This window comes from Fukomys damarensis, unplaced genomic scaffold, assembly GCF_012274545.1.
Source record: "Fukomys damarensis isolate Sample0158 unplaced genomic scaffold, DMR_v1.0_HiC HiC_scaffold_15, whole genome shotgun sequence".
NCBI classification, from domain to species: Eukaryota; Metazoa; Chordata; class Mammalia; order Rodentia; family Bathyergidae; genus Fukomys; species Fukomys damarensis.
The window spans coordinates 119,282-135,012 of record NW_022900927.1 but is presented as its reverse complement, the minus strand read 5'-3'; the positions used below and the strand labels follow the sequence as shown (position 1 = coordinate 135,012).

At 34.8% G+C, this 15,731-nt stretch overlaps 1 pseudogene; it reads left to right on the top strand.

Moving 5' to 3' along the window:
* The first annotated feature begins 11,295 nt into the window (after positions 1-11,295).
* Positions 11,296-11,396, top strand: LOC117286177 (annotated as a pseudogene).
* The last annotated feature ends 4,335 nt before the right edge of the window (positions 11,397-15,731 follow it).

The following is a 15,731-nucleotide window of genomic DNA, read 5'->3' as shown; positions in this document are numbered from 1 at the left end:
AGGATATGTTAATTCTCAACTTGCCCTGATAGGTACCACTGCAATGAATTAGCTTGTTACTACTGCAATTGACTTGATAGGATAGGAATACTCCAGACCCATTGGTTAATTTTGTGCCAGTGAATCTATCAGTGAATCAATTCCACCACCACACTCATGAAGAGGAACAAAAATTCCTAATTGAAGGATTTAGACTGAATCAGACCCTGCAACAATGCATGAAACCTGATGGAAAAAAGCCCTGAGTCTGAGTTAGCTTCAGTATTGCAGTGGAAGGATCAGAGAAATTATTGAGCATTCAGACTTTCTGCAAAAGTGGCTACTTGGGAGTCACGTATGCAGTGTCTCATTGGAATATCTAATTTGTGTTCCCGTTAGATATCTTATAGGTTTGAATTTTTAAATGTTTCTTGATCTATTTAGCAATGTGGGGTTATGTTATATTCTTTTTTGATTTCTTGTGTTTATTAAGTTTTAATTTGTTGTATTTTTTCTTTCATTGGCTCTGATTTAATAAGTGTCTAGGTTCTTTCCCTCATCTCAGCTCCTTATCTAATTTCTTCACCTCAAAAGCCAGAAGTAATACTATTAACTATATTCCTTTATTCTTTTTCCAAAAGCATAAATTCCTCCTCCCAAGTTTTTGAATATTCCATACTTAGCTCTTGTAAAGTCATTCCTATATTCTCTAATATTAATCCCCCATCTTCCCCCCCACTAAGCCTTTGGCTTTTTCATAACTTACCTAGCTTATTGTCCTTCTATCAGCAGGTTCTGACAACAATGTAGCTTTCCTGATTTACAAAGTACACATCTATTCTCCCATATCTCAACCTTGCCTCCACAAATATCTTCTGAAAATTCTTAATAATAACCCTTCAACTAAATTAAAAGTACTCTAATAAAGTCAGACCCTACATCAACCTTTTTTTTCTCATCTACCATTATTCCATCCTTCAGTTTTCCCCCCGAGTATCTCAAGCTCCTCATCTAAACACATCCCATCCCATTCTATCCACCCTCACACTTCGCCTACCTCACTGCAAAGCTACCAGAAATAAACTGCCATAGTGTTCATAGAGGAGAGGCAAAGTGAGGAGTGTAACTGCAAGCACTTCATATAGAAGTGTTGAATGATTGAATCTGTGGATGCTGTAATAACGAAAAGCAATTTTTTTTTCAAAACATAGTGACAGAGTCCAAATCACTTAAAATAAATAAAAGGAGTAAATACTAGCACTGGATATACAAAGCTGAAAATTATTCGTGGGGAAGAAATATATTAATGAAATTTACAAACTCATGTTTTTAGTCCACAACCTATAGTAACTCCAAAAAGGAGTGAGTATACATGTAGAAAAAGATAAACAGTGGCTCATGAAGGCAGCACAAGAGTCTGGACCCCTGGGCACCTTTGCCCAGCAGACAGCAGTGGAGCACAAAAAGGTCATTGTTCTGAGCTTGGGAAGATGGCACAGTACTGAGTAGAATAGAGAGGGCTTCTCCAAGACTTGTTGAGAATTGAAGCCCACGAAGAAGTGAAAAGAATCGCTGGAATAAAGATGCAGCAGAAAGTAGTTGTTGGGATCAGCACATTTTATCAGAGCCCAGACTCCCTGCAGGAGAAGGGAGGTTTGAACCTGCAGTGGAACCATGAAGAGTTCAAACCCACATGAGTCCAGGGAGATCAGTTCTGGTCTCCCATGAAACTAGTCTAAACTTCAGTAGACTATGGCTGACTCACTGAGATTAATCATCTTGGATCTGTATGCTGCCCATGTTATCTACCAGCCACAACAGAGATACACCTTGAAGGAAACATTTTTGTCTTCTTTTTCCTCCTGCTTTCACCAATTTTCCAAACTTTGCATGATCTTCCTGTGTACTCTAGCTTTACTTCTCATTTTTCCCTCACCTTCTATTCCTCTATTCCCTTCCAACTCCTTCTAAATCTTCTCAGAAAGTAAATCTTGAAGCACTTATTTACTGCAAACATATTTCTGATTTGTTCTACATTTTGTTATATAACCACACATCTACTTCATATGGTTAAAGGTGGCAAAGTAATAGTTACCACAGTTTGTCATTTTCTAGGCTGCTTGATGTTATTTTCAATACTGATTATATTACTTTAGCCAAGGTGACATAATTGTTGTTGTTCCTGGTATAACAAAACTGAGATTGTCTAAGGGTCACTAAAAATACTATATAGGCCAAGGGGGCAGGAACTTCACATCCCTGATAAACGGAAGAGGTAGGATCTTGCAACAGACTCAAAATTTAAAAACCTGCTATACTGGGGAGAGACCTCTGAGAAGTAGCCATTTCTTAAGATAAATACTAGCAATGAAGATACTCCCCATAGGCAATCTACAAACATCACCAAGGAATGAACACAAAAAATCAACAACAAAAAATTAGAAATGAGAAGACATATACACATGCATGCAAAGCAGGCTCCCACCTCACCAAAGGCAAACCCAGGGAGCAACTAGGTGGAAAAATCCAAAAGTCATTCACCTGAACTCCCTAAAGTGGTAACAATGGAGGTAACAAATCACATAAAAGAGGCTCTGGAAAAAATCAAATCACAAATAATTTCTCAGGCCCTGTCTCAAACAAAACAAAACAAAACAAAAAAGTCGGGCATGGTGGCACATGCCTGTAATCCCAGTACTCGGGAGGCTTAGGCAGGAGGATCACTGCAAGTTTGATACCAGCCTGGGCTACATAGTGAGTTCCAGGTCAATCTCAACTACATAGTGAGACCCTGTCTCAACCCCCCCCCAAAAAAAACCCCAAATAATCTCTCAGGTAACTGTAGAGATAGTGACCATAATGAAAGATATGATTAGTAACTGTACAGCAGATACAGAAGAAAAAAATAGAGTAGTTGAAGAAAGTGATGGAAAGCATGAATAACCAGCATAGGAAAGAAAGGGAATACATGAAACACATCCAAATAGATATCCAAGACATTAAAAATTCACTTGAACATTTTTGCAGCAGAAAAAGTGTGTGTGAAGATAGAATTTCAGATATAGAAGACAGGATTGTGGTTAGCAATCACAAAAAGAAAGATTTCTTAAAAAATAGCAAGGACCATGAGAAATCAATCCAACATTTACTAGATGATGCAGCAAAGAATAGCTTAAAATTGATTGGAGTTAATGAAGGAGTAGAAGATGAACAAAAGACATAAATAAGCTTTTCACAGAAGTAATCACAGAAAAATTTCCAAATAGGGAAAATGAATTTGATATGCAGATAACTGAGGCATATAGAAATCTAACTAGCTGTCATTAAAAAAAAAACTACACCTTAGTATATGATAGTAAAGATTCCAGAAAACCGATGTAAGACCAAAAAAGTATCTTAGAAAAAGATATCGAAGGTTACACCATGAACCCCAACAGAATGAATCCATCAGGCAAGGCAAGAAATTGAATGGGATGTGAGGAATGAACCAACAACAGGAAGATATCATGACAAGGATAAGTCAATGCATATCAGCTAAAACCATCAATGTTAATGGTTCCAATCCACCAATCAAAAGAGATAGACTAGCAGAATGGATTAAGAAGCAAGATCCAACAATACGCTACATACAAGAAACACAATTCAAAAAGAAATTCATAGACTGAAAGTCAAAGGATGGAAAGCACTCCATGTGATAGTAACCTGGTAAAAGCAGGGTTAGCTATTCTATTAGCAGGCAAAGTGGATTTCAAGCCAAAACTTAGAGAATCAAAAAAGGCTACTACATCCTTTTAAAGGGAACAATCCAGGAGGAAGAGATGACAGTCATAAATATATATGAACCAAATACTAGTGCACCCAACTATATAAAACAAATACTAATAGACATAAAAAATCAAATAAACACTATTACTATAGTAGTGGGTGACTTCAATACTCCACTGTCCCAAATAGATTAACTAGACAAAAAAAAATCAACAATAAAAAACTAAAACTGAACTAAACTTTTGAAAAAATAAACTTAAGAGATGTCTGCAGAGCATTCCATTCCACAAAATAAGAATACATATCCTTCTTTACTACACATGTGATCTCAAAAATAGATCACATGCTAGGTCATAGAACATGCTTAAGTAAATGCAAAGAATTGAAATTATCCCCTGTATATTATCAGTCCATAGTGCAATGAAATTGGAGATCAATACCAAAACAAACCACAAGTATTTCATAAATACATGGAAATTGAATAACTGATGATTCAATAATGATGTGGGTTTTAAAAAAAATAAAATGGAGTACTACTCAACCATAAAGAATGGTAAACTAGAGACTTTTATAGCTAAATGGATGAACCTGGAGACCATACTCAAGTGAAAGAAATAGGACACACTTGTATAAATACTGAATTGTTTCTCTGGTGTGAGAAACTGAAAGTATAAATGAGGACAAAACTGCATAATATTGTTAAATAGGAAAAATGTTCAAATGGGAGGCAGATCAAGGGAGGAGGGCTCAGGGAAAGGAAAGAAGGGAAAGAAAATTTATAAAAGAAGGAAGAATGGAAACAATGGTTTTGTAGATTGGGAGGGGTGTGGGGGTTTAAGGGAGGGAAAGAGAACAACAACAAAAAAGAACGAAGATATATCATGTACAGGTACAAGTTCTCAATGATGAATATGATAATGTATACCTAAAATGTACCAATAACATTAATGAATTAAAAAAAAGATGAACAAAAACCAGACAAAAATAGGATTGGATTGTGGGGAAGTAAGAAACAGAAGATCTCCAAATTACCTAACTTTTGCAAGGTGAACTACAGGGCATAAGGAGAAAAAAAAATGCCAGAGAGCAAAATTCTATGAAAAATTTATAGAAAGGATTAAGAAAACAGATAAGGTCAAACAGGAAATGAACCAAGAGTTGATAGCAATTTCACTCAATATGCCCATGGTAAATTTTGGGGAAATAGGTAAAAAAAACCTGGATGAGCTAACAAAAACAGTTCAAAATTTGAAGGGCATATTCAATAAGGGTATAAAATCCTAGAAAAGATATTAGAGAGAAGTACCTGAAATTAAAAAATATATAGAATTCATAAATTGCAGAAATGAACAATATGAAGACAAACTGTTTGAAACTGAGGACAAAATAGTAAAGGTCTCAATGAAACCACAAAGAAAATAAAAGAACAAGAGAAGATTATCCAGCAGCTACTAGATGACAATAAGAAGGCCAATCTAAGGCTAATTGGAGATAGAAAAAAAGTTAGAAGATGGCACAGTTTGATCTATTAATATGTTTACAGAAATTATAGAAGAAAATTTCTGACATATAGAAAAGAGTGTAAAATACAACTAAGCAATGCATTTATGACAAAAAAGAAGCTTGCCAAGGCATGTCTTTATTAAATTACCAGATGCACAGGTAGAAAAAAAAAGAATTTTAAAAGCAATGACAGAAAAATAAAAACTCACATATAAAGGTAAACCAAATAGAATCATAGCAGACTTCTCAATACAAACCCTAAAGGCCAGAGGAGCTTCAAGTGAAGTATTCTCAGCCTTAAAATCAAGTAACTTTCAAACCAGGTTAACCTATCCTTCAAAGCTACCCTTCAAAATTGAGCAAAAAATAGATATTGCCATGAAAAAGATAGCTCAAAGGATATATGAGTGTTCAACTAGCTCTCAAGAAAATAAGAACATTCTTGACTGAAATAATGAAATAGACACAGCTAAAAGCAGAGAACCTAGTAAGATCAATTGATAAAGAGCAACAACAACAAAAAATCCTCACAGGGTAGGGATTTAGCTCAGTGGTGCCACTGCCTGTCTCACAAGCACAAGGTCCTGAGTTCAATCCTTGGTACAAAAACAAACAAACAAAAAACACACAACAACATCTCAGAAAAAGAACAAATGATTCATCAACTGATAAAGAAGGCAATGACCAATACATCTCAGTAATATCTCTCAATGTTAACAGCCTCAACTCTCCAACTGAAGCACACAGATCAGTAGACTAGGTTAAAAAAAAAAAAACAACCCAGAATCCAATAGTCTCTTATATTCAAGAAACTTGTCTAATCTAAAAAGATATTCACTGACTAAAAATTAGAGAATGGAAAACATTTCATTAACCAGGACCCAGAAAACATGCAGGGGTAGTAATTTTAACATCAGACATGGTAAACTTCATGCTAAAGCTGATTGGAAGAGACAAAGTCACTACATACCAGCTGAGGGAAAGAGTCAACAAAAAGAGATACCATCAATAAAGACCGAATACAAGAGCACCTATTTTCATAAAAACAAAAACTTGTGAAATTAAAAGGTCAAATAAACACTACCACAATTATAATAGGGAATCATAACCCCACTTTCACAAAGAGAGAGATCAAGTAAGCAAAAGCCAATAAATATCAGAGCTGAACCATACACTTGAATATACAAACTTAATAATATTTACAGACTATTCCACCCCTCTACAACAGAGTATACATTCTTTTCTGTAGCACATAGTACTTTTTCCAAAATATACCATATACTAGCTCACAAAGCCTGCTTAATTAAATATGAAAGAATTTGTTTACCTCATGCACATGATCAGCCCACTGTGCAAAGAAAACTGAAATTACCAACCAAAAAAATTTCAAAAATAGTACAATGCTTCTGGAAAATTAACAACATACTCCTAAACAGCCAAGAGATCACAGAAGAAATTAAATAATTTCTAGAAGTTAATGACAATCATGATACAACTCACTGAAACCTTTGGGACAATATGAAAACAGTTCTAAGGGGATAGTTCATCACAAACATTGCTCACAATAGATAAACATGGCAAGCCCAAATAATCTTATGAGAAATCTTAAGATTCTTCAGAAACAACAAAAAACTGGCCACAAACTGAAATTAAGGAGGTAAAAATACAAAGATGAGGATGGGAATCAATGAAACTGAAAGTAATACAACAGCAAAGGCAAGTCAACTGGTCAAAGAGCTGGTTCTTTGAAGGAATAAATAAAACAAAGCCTTAGCCAGACTTATAAAGATAAAGAGAGAAAAGACTCACATCAATGCCATTAGAAATGAAAAAATTGAAATAACAGCAGACAGTGTTGAACTTCAGAAGATACTATTTTGAAAAATTATATTCCAAAACATTAACAAATTATGAAGAATTGGACAGATTCCTGGACACATTCAAACTACCAAAACTAACCCAAGAAGACATAATATACTTAACAACTCAAAAAAAAGAAAACAATTTTTTTGAGACATCTATAGGAAAATGGATGCAATGTTGAGTGAACTAAATCAGACACACAATCTTGAATACCATTTGGTATCTGTCATTTGAATTAGGTAAAATACAAACAAAGAAAATAATAAAGGATGGATTGAAAGGGCAAAGGAATAGATCTCTTTCAATAAGGAAGTGGTCCAAGGAACAAAGCATGAGGGATGAAGGGGAGGAGAAAGGAAAATAAGTAGAATAAAAATATGCTATGTATTGACCTAATAACTCCAATTAATTATATGCCATAACATGAGCTAAGATTAATAGTATCAAAAATAATAAAAATAGAATAAAGGAATTAGAAGAAGAAGGATGGTGGAGGCAGGAAAGGGAAAGGGGCTTTAAAAGAAACGAGCTGTAGTATGCAATGTTCCCACTCCTCAAGATGTTTAATTGAAAGCTGTTATATCTTTTTAGATATAAAGAAGAACATGTGGCACAACTGCAAAAAGACACCAGCCTAGTATGCAATACTAAACAAGTGTTCTCCGTCCTTGTGGTGGAATAAAAACAGGATAATAACACATAAAATTTCACTAAGGATCTGGGATGATGCAAATAAACCTTTGAAACAAACTGCCCAATGAACAGACAGGCTGCAAATAATTTCTATTCTCACTTTAATGTAAGATGAAAAAATTCCCAAGCTGAGTGCCTACTCATTCCATGCACCTGGCCTTGTCTTCTGTCTTTATTCACATCCAGATCCAGAAAGGCTTCTGCACTTTTTTGCTTAGAAATACAATCCCAAGTCCCCAATGACATCTGCACAGACTAATAATCAGTTAATGACTGAAAGGGAACAGTGATGCTCAGCAACTAAGGCCACACACACCGAGAGGTCTGACTGGAGATTTTATTCAAGGGGTGGGAGTAGAGAGAAAGAGAGAGAGAGAGAGCAGAGAGAAAGAGCAAAGAGAGAGGAGGAGGAGGAGAAGGAAGAGGAGGAAGAGGAGGAAGAAGAAGAAGAAGAAGAAGAAGAAGAAGAAGAAGAAGAAGAAGAAGAAGAAGAAGAAGAGGAAGAGGAAAAGGAAGAGGAAGAGGAAGAGGAAGAGGAAGAGGAAGAGGAAGAAGAAGAAGAAGAAGAAGAAGAAGAAGAAGAAGAAGAAGAAGAAGAAGAAGAAGAAGAAGAAGAAGAACAAAGAAAGGAAGGTTCTTTTATTAGTTTTGGGCTGGGCTATGGTTTAATTATGAGGAGTGGGCTACTTTTAGCCTATCACAGGCCAGGTTGTCTTTTGTGGGTTCAGTCCTGTAGAAGCAGGTTTTAACTTCTCTGGACCACTGTGGCCTTGGGGAGAGGGAAACTATATGAACTTGTATGAATCGCTAAATATGAATGGCCTGGAAGATTCACTACCTGTCTTGATTCACTTAGAGTCTATAATGAAAATGAAAAGAAATAATGTGCAGAGCCACATGTGAGTGTTAAATGAGTTATTCACTGACATAGCTATTAATTTATGAATATGTTTCTGTAAGAAACTATTTTCCCTACTCCAAATTTATTTTTTCCAGTAAAAAAATTGCTTGGACACATAAATTTTAGATCAGACTTCATCAAAGGACAGAACTCTTTCATGATATAATTTATGAAACAGAGAAGTGTTCAAAGATGAATTATTTTCAATTTTTGTATGTATGCAATTGAAATGCCAAAAGTGTTTGGAATATTTTTTATAAGGTCAAGAATAAAGAAAGAAATTGTGTAGCTAAAACTTATAAAGGAGGCTGTTTCTCTAATATTATTTTAAGAAAAGAGAATTTAAATAAAAGAATTTAAAATAATTATACAGTGGTAGTGGGCAAGAGGTACAATAGTGTGCTGAAAATGATGTTATATGCATATATAGATCTGCCAAGATGAAGCCCAAAAACCTATATAACCAATAGGTACTAATGAAAGACATAAAAACAAAAAATAGCCTTATTAGACTATGAAGAAAAAAGAATTATATAATTATCAATCAAATGCCAACATCTATTTGTAAAAATTGATAACATTCACCACATTTGTTTATCTATATAAACAAATGGAAGTTTCTCAACCATTTAAAAGGAGGTTGAAGACAATACTTCCTATTTATTTCAGAAAACATCTACTTCCTTCCAAAACGACTATCACATCTAGAAAGCTTAACTGTAATTTGATAATCTAATATTCTCAGTTCTCTTAAATGCCCCAAATGTTTTTAGAGCTGTATTTTTAAATCAATATCAAAACAATATCTATTCAATGCATTAAGTAATATTTCTCTTTAGACTCTCAATATTAAAGATTTCCACCACCTTGTCTATTCTATGATATTGAATCTTTGAAGAGATCAGTAGTCAACTTATATGAATGCAGGCTTAGAATCCATGATCAGGTGGAATTCTATTACTCACTGTTATGATTTAGATCTAGAATGTCCCCCCAAAGAACTCATGTGTTCAGAGGTAGGGCTTCTGGAAGATAACTGGATCATGGGGGCACTATAGCTGACATGATGGGAGGCGAGGCCTGATTGGAAGTGGGTCACTAGGGGTATAATGTTAAAGCGTATATCTCCCTCCCCTGTACTTCTTTCTCTCTCTACTTCCTGATTGCCATGACATGTGCATCTGTGCCCCTAAAAGATCCTTTCATCTTACCATTTCTGCCTTGGAGCCAGATAATCATGAACTGAAAAATGTAAACCAAAGTAAGTTTCTTCTCCTTTCTTTGAGTGTTGGGCATTGTGTCTCAGCAATGAGAAAATGACTAAGAAAATGACTCACTGACACTGAAAAGAGCTTTGCATGTGGACAAAAATGTTGTGTGTGCCCTTGTTACAGCCTTCTGTGACCTGAACAAAAAGCTTCTTGGCTTATCTGTTATAGGTGCTCGCTGTAGAGAGGCTTATATGCTTGCTCCCAGAAGAAGAGCATTGGGTAGGACTAGAGGAACCACCAACTCTTGGGATAACATATTTATTCTACTTTATGTTTTTCATCATCTTGGTTAGGATATGTTGGAGCTGGAGCCTGTGCATGACCAGGACCCTCAGAATTAACAAGATGAGCAAGAAGCAGATCTTGTTTGTGAGGAGCCTTGAGCATTCACATTTTTACATTTTTCAGACAGAAGCCTTGAAACATCCAAAAGTGAGCATATAATAAGGTACAGAGGTAAAATGTATCAATGTTTAGGAAAACTATTTTTACTATATATAGATTGTTAGGGACCTGACACTGCCATCCCAGGCTGTATTCTCCTGGTTCTTCTTGCCTCTTAAAATGACCTCATGCTCTTATCTTTAGTTTCCATCCCTCCAAGGCCTCAGCAGTTTGGAGAAGTTAAACCTGTTTCTGCAGGACTGAACCCATAAAAGACAACCTGGCCCGTGATAGGTTAAAAGTAGCCCACTCCTCATAAATAAGCAATTGCCCAGCTCAAAAACAATAAAAGGACCTTCCTTTCTTTGTTCTTTTTTCCTCTTTCTCTCCCCTCTTCCCTCTCTCCTTTCTCCCTAATCTGCCTTCCCTAATAAAGTCTCCTCTTGGACCTCTCAATGTGTGGCTTAGTTGTTGAGCATTGCTGTGCCTTTACATAGATTGTAAAATTTATACATCTTGCACCATAAAAGTGTAAATAAGTGTAAATATGGATAATTAATATTGCAAAATAGGAAGAAAATGTCTAAAGGAGTAGAGGAAGTGGGGGGTAGGGGAAAGGAAAGAAAGGAAATAAAAAATATGAGAAAAATAAAAACATGGAAAAAAGTCTCTGTAAATAGGGAAGGTGGAGGGAGTGAAGGGAGGGCAGGGGAGTGGGAAAAAAATAAGAACCAAGATACATCATGTAAAGGTACAAGATCCTAATGATGAATGAACTGTACTGTATAACTAAAATGTACCAATAAACGTAATTGGGGGGGGTATTGCTGAGTCAGGGAATTTCTGGATCTGTGCAGAGCCATCAGGTTCTTCTTACAAAACTTTCTTTTGAGCATGTAATTAATACCTAACTCTTAGATGACTTTCTAAATGTGAGTGCTCACTTGGCTGCACACAAACTAAACTTTAAACAATACAGGTTAGCATGGCCCCTGCACAAGAATGACATACATATTTGTGAAACAATCCATATTTTATGAATATTTAGATAATTAACTCTGTTATTAATTTTGAATACTGTTTTATTGATAATGGAGGTGAAGTTGTTTCATTTAGTGGAAACTTGCTGTCAATCAATGTTTTGTTTGTTTATATAGTAATTATAGATCACTTTTTTATGGTTAAGGGTGCTGCATTATTGGTTTTTGGGTATGTCAATATCCATTTTGTGACATTATTATTGCTGGTGCTTTTATTATTACAGGCAAGAGCACATAGATGATGCTACTAATTGATTTTTTTTCTGTGTCAATATCTATATTGCCTTTGTATCAGTAAAATACAGCGTCCCATTCCTGAAGAACTGCATATCTGGCTAGTTATACTGCAGCCTCTATTCTCAAATAAAAAAAGGTGGTTAACCTCTGGGACAGAAGCAAAGGTCCATAGTTAGCCATGCCCAGAGGGCATCAATGAAAAGCATACATTAACTAAAGTGGTCTCCATATTAACATAAAGCATTCAATTTTAATCATCAAGCCTCAGAACAACAACAGCAAACTAGAAAAATGAGAAGACAAGAACAGTAAAATACCTGCCAAAACTTCACACTCAAAGCTGAAGCCCAGTGTGGCAGTGAATGCTTGTAATGCTAGCATTCATGAGGCTGAGGATTGCTGTGTATGCAAGGACAGCCTGGGCTACCTAGTGAGTCCAGAGCCAGTCTGAGCTGCCTAGTGAGGCCCTGTCTCAAAAAATAATCAAATCTGGTCTATGGTGGATAAAGAGGGAGAAAATCAAAAGCCATACAGTGGAATTATTTGAAAGGATTACAGAGGACATTAAAGAACAGTTCAATAAGTTGCTTTAAAAAGCAGAAATAAGATATGACTAAACAGATATTTGACTTAATAAAGATTATCAACAACTTTACAGAAGATGCTAATAAAAAGCTAGCTGAGCTAAATGAAATGATACAAAATGTGAATGCTTAGCATAGAAAATAATTAGAATCTGTAGAAGGGTAACAAAAAGAAATTCAGATTAAAATTTATATCAAATGTATTGGCAGCAGAAGTAACCAATGTGAGGACAGTGTCAGAACTAGATAATTGGCCTGTTGTCAATTAATGATAGATACCTTAAAAACATGAAAATTGGATCCAATAGCTGATAGATTACACATACATTAAAAATTAATTGGATAAAGGTGTAGGGAAAGTGGGAAGGGTGGGGGAAAGGTAATAAGGGAGAGGAAAAAAACCATGATAAACTGAAAAACTGGAAATAAAGTGTTTGTAAATGGGGAGGAGAGGTTGGGGTGAAATGAGGGCAGGGACAAGAGGAAAAAATGAGAACCAAGACCTATTATGTAAAGGTACAGAATCCCAATGATGAATGTAACTGTATTGTATACCTAGATTGTACCAATAAACTCAATAAAAAGAAAAAAAATTAATTGGAATTAGTAAAAAAAATCAGATAACAGTACAAGTGGCATAAAAACTTGTTTATTGAATTAATAGAAAAAAAATCAAATATGAGAAATTTAACAAATAAGCAAAGCTTATAAAATGATGAATAACTGTATTGTATACCTAGATTGTACCAATAAACTCAATAAAAAGAAAAAAAATTAATTGGAATTAGTAAAAAAAATCAGATAACAGTACAAGTGGCATAAAAACTTGTTTATTGAATTAATAGAAAAAAAATCAAATATGAGAAATTTAACAAATAAGCAAAGCTTATAGAATGCCAAAGGAACTTATTTGCAACACATTATAGTCAAAATCCAGAAATACCAGTAGAAGAACAGAACCTAAAAAGCCATTGCGGAAGAAAAGCAATGAATTATTTTTGAGGAAAACCCATTAGAGTTAAAATGCCATTCTTGATATAAACCTTAAACTAGGAGAGCTTTGATTGAAGTGTTTTAAGCCCTAAAAGAAAATTACTGTCAACCTAGACTGATATATCCTGAAAAACTATCTTTCAAAATTGACAGAGAAATAAGATATTTACATAATAAAGAACACTTAAATAAATTCACTGAACCAGCACTCCAAAAATTCTCAGTGATATAAATAGAAAAAAATGAAGTGAACAATGCCAAAATGCCCAACAGAATGAATGTACCAAGCAGGATGAAAGGTTAAGTAGAAGAAAAACACAGTGAATCAGCAACCAAAAATAAGACAATGGCAGAAATCAGTCAATATTTTCAGTAATAACTCTCAAAGTGAATAGTCTCAATTCCCCAAACAAAATACAGATTGGCAGAATGGACTAAGAAACAACATCTAACAACATACTGTATACAAGAAACATATTTAAACATCCTCCAAATTCATAGATAAAAAGCAAAGGATCAAAAACAATATTCCATGCAATGGAAACCAAAAAGTTAGACATAAATATCCTATATTAAGATAATGTAGATTTTAGGTCAAAACTGATCACAAGATGCACAGAAGGTCACAATATATTGGTTGAAGGAATAATTCAACAGGAAGAAATAACAATTATATACATATATACACTAAACAACAGTGCATCAAACATCATAAAACAAACTCTACTGGAATTACACGATAAGATAAAAATATAATGAGAGATCTCTATATTTTTATATCACAAGTAAACAGATCAAATAAACACAAAATCAATAAGGAAATATCAAAATTGAACCAAACTTTAGACAAATGGATTTCAGGCAGTGTTCCACCCCACAACAAAATACATATTCTTCTCAGCAGCACAAGGAACTTTTCCAAAATAGGCCAGAAACTAGCCAATAAAGCATGACTAAGTAAATATAAAATAATTAAAATAGTACCATTCATATTATCAGATAATAATCCAATAAGACTATAATTCAATGGGAAAAGAAATCCCCCAAAATATGCAAATACATGGAAATAAATACATGGAAATTAGAGAACACATTCTTTAATGATCAGAAGAAATCAAGAAAGCAGTTTGATAGTTCCTAGAATCAAATGATACTACCAACAAATCAGAACCTATGGAACAAAACCTATGAAAGCAAACATAAAAGAAAAGTTTACAGTTGTGAATGCCACATCAGAAACACATAGCAAGCCCAAATAACCTAATGTTTCATTTTTAGGTTCTAGAGAAACAAGAAGAATCCAAAGCTAACACAATGAAGTAAATTATGAAGATCAGAGCAGAAATTAATAAAATTGAGACTAAATAAACAATGCAAAGAATTGTTGTGCTCAGATTGCAAAGTCCCCAAAGACCACCAAGGAGTCGAGTCCAATGTAAATGCACAAGGAGTTTATTGCAAGCTTGAGCCTGGACCATCGTACCTCACTGACCATGCTAATCTGAAACGAGAGCCCTGAACCCTTTCTAAAGCATAAATTTATAGGGCTTGGGAGGCTTGAAATCCTCTCTTTTTTTCATTGGTGCTATTTTCTATTTCTCATTTCTATTGGGTGTAGCTGGGGCACTAGCGAGAGTGGGAAGAAAACTTATCTCAGGGTGGGGAGGGGGCTAGTGGACTAGTTCAGGGAGAGGTTAGTGCACTCAAGAATGTAGAGTTCTATACAGAACATCCTGTCTTTTCTTTTGCTAAGCAAATTCCTGCAGTTTTATGGTTCCCTTTCCCAGGCATCTGGCCTTGCCTTTATCTTTTGCTAATGAATTCCCACAGTTCACCTAGGAGTCACACCTTACATGAAATGGCTTTCTGTCTTAGAATGGAGTTATTTTGGTTTCTACAGAATCAGTGAACCAAAAAGCTGATTCTTTGAAAGAATAAACAAAACAGATAAATACTTCACCAGTCTTACCATAACAAGAAAAAAATTGACCCAAACCTGTGTAATTAGAAATGAAAAGGGTGAAATCATAATGAGCACTGCTGAAATCCAGCAGATTATTAACAACTGTTTCAAAAACCTGTACAATAAATTGGAAAATTCAGAAGAAATAAAGACTCCTAAATATATATGTCTTACCAAAAGGGAACCAAGAAGATATAAGAAACCTTGAATAACTTAAAAACAAGCAATGAAATTGAAGCAGTAATTTAAAAAAATCTACCAACTAATAAAATATCAAGTCCCCAAAGATTCACTGATGAAGTCTACAAGAAGGTCAGGAAAGATCTAATAACAACACTCCTCAAATTTTTTATGAAATCAAAAGGAAAGGAATATTCTAAAAATCATCCCTGAAAGCCAGTATTACCCTGATACAAAAATCAGGAAACAATCCAACCAAAACAATACTTTTAGTGGACATAGATGCAGAAATTCTCAATAAGATACTGGCAAACAATACAACAAGTCATCAAAAAGATCATGGTGGTTGGGTGCAGGTACTAGACAGGGTTCTGC